The sequence below is a fragment of the Marmota marmota genome, unplaced genomic scaffold (assembly GCF_001458135.2).
Source record: "Marmota marmota marmota unplaced genomic scaffold, marMar, whole genome shotgun sequence".
In the NCBI taxonomy this organism is placed as follows: Eukaryota; Metazoa; Chordata; class Mammalia; order Rodentia; family Sciuridae; genus Marmota; species Marmota marmota.
Genome location: NW_026007178.1, coordinates 122,511 through 124,426, shown reverse-complemented (window position 1 = coordinate 124,426; position 1,916 = coordinate 122,511). Strand labels below are relative to the sequence as shown.

The 1,916-nt window shown below is 43.1% G+C and overlaps 1 long non-coding RNA gene across 1 annotated transcript; it reads left to right on the top strand.

The window, feature by feature from the left end:
* Positions 1-232: 232 nt before the first annotated feature.
* Positions 233-1,443, top strand: LOC125614790. Its single transcript, XR_007345355.1, has 2 exons — positions 233-326; positions 817-1,443. It is a non-coding gene; the product is annotated as an uncharacterized LOC125614790 (long non-coding RNA).
* The last annotated feature ends 473 nt before the right edge of the window (positions 1,444-1,916 follow it).

Sequence of the window (1,916 nt, the reverse complement as noted above, 5' to 3'; positions counted from 1 at the left end):
GCCACCACAGGCTCTTCCGGGGAGCACCTCAACCAGAACCCTTAGGTCCCCGCTCTTGAGGCAGATTGGCTGGGTTGCGTGGGCGGAGCCAAAAGAGTCCCCCAATGAGCAGCTCCATGGTCTGAAAGGGTAGGGAAACAGCCCAATGAGCATCACCGCAGAGGAGTCAATCAGCTGGAAGTTTGCTTGGGCCGTGGTGAGCCAATCAGCTGGAAGTTTGCTGGGGCCGCGGTGAGCCAATCAGCTGGAAGTTTGCTGGGGCCACTTCGGCTGCGGCTCTCAACACACCAGCAGCAGAAGTCTGCAGAGATCACTAAGATAAAATAGTAAGACTAATAAAACTCTATACAACTTTGAAAGATTAATGCCAGTTAAGGGCATTTACAGTGGCAGAGTCAGAAATATCCATTACACAGTCTGTGGGCACCCCAGTGCACATGTGTAGAAGCAGGGCCACACAGTGGCAACAGGAGATACTCCCGTCCTGCTTGGAGACCCAAGGCTGTGCTCCACTTTCCTTGCCTCTGCCTCTGACATCCTTTCAGCTTTCATCCCTAGATGAGGGGGCAGCTTGTGAGGTTGAGCGTTCCAGGCTGAGGGCACAGAGAGCTCAGCTCCAGGAGGCCATGGTAAGCATGGCTTTGGCAGGCAGGAGATGTGAAAGGTAGCCAGATGGAGCTGGGAGATGCAAGACCACACAATATTAAACAATTGAAGAGATTGAACCAGGTCATATTTCTAGTAAGCTCTAATGACAGGATGTGCTAGAGCTTTACCAGCCAATCAAAATTGCCTATTTCAATGATATTGTTATAGGTGCAGTGTGCTGCAGAGTGGATCATTCACAGGATCAGAAGAGACGAGATCAGAAGAGAAGAGATGTCTTGCACATTACCGAAAGCTAGGAATAGGAACTAAAATGTTAAATAATGCCTTAAAGATCTGTGGAAAAGATGGCACTTATTTTGGCGGGGGGAGTACTGGGCATTGAACTCAGGCACTGGACCACTGAGCCACATCCCCAGCCCTATTTCATATTTTATATAGAGACAGGGTCTCACTGAGTTGCTTACCTCCCTCCTTACTTTTGCTGAGGTTGAACTTGTGATCCTCCTATTCCAGCCTCCCAAGCCATTGGGATTACAGGCATGCACCACTGCACCAGGCATGATGGCACTTTTGACAACATCTGTTTACATGTTTGGATCAGCAATGAGCCAGTAATTGATTTCTACAGGAAGTTTGGCTTTGAGACTATTGAGATGAAGAAGAACTACTGTAAGAGGATAGAAACTGCAGATCATATCCTCATGTCCTTCAGAAACCCCCCAAGTTTCTTCTGGTCAGAATGCAGATGTATAGAAGGCAGACAACTGAACAAATTACAAATGACCTATCTTGTACTTCCTTGTTACCAAATAAAAATGAATCACATTGATCCTCCACCTTTTCTTAAGGTCTCGTCCCTCCTTGTTCTTGTTTTTTCTTCTTTATTTTATTCCTCTAAAAGTTTTTTAGTTTCATAGTTAAAATACATAGTCCCCAAAATTTGGGTGTCAGATGAATTTTAAAAAATAAGCTGGGACAGGACTGGGTTTTGTTCAGATCATTTTTTGTGGCATGTAGAGAGTGACTTTAACAGGTTGATAATTTTTTATAAGAAAAGAGACATCTGAAATACACGTGTATTCATCCTATTTTCCCATCTTAAATAGTTAGAACTTTAATATCAGTAGTGATGGCTCATGAAACTTTCTTATTGGGCTTTGAAACAATGCACAGGACTTGAATTTTCTGTCATTTGACTTTAAAAGGGAGTTTTATAATAAGTTTTATAAGTCATGGTATTTATTTTCTTATGTAAAATTCTGGCATAAATATATCATCTTCAAATAGATTAAATAACAATTATTTTA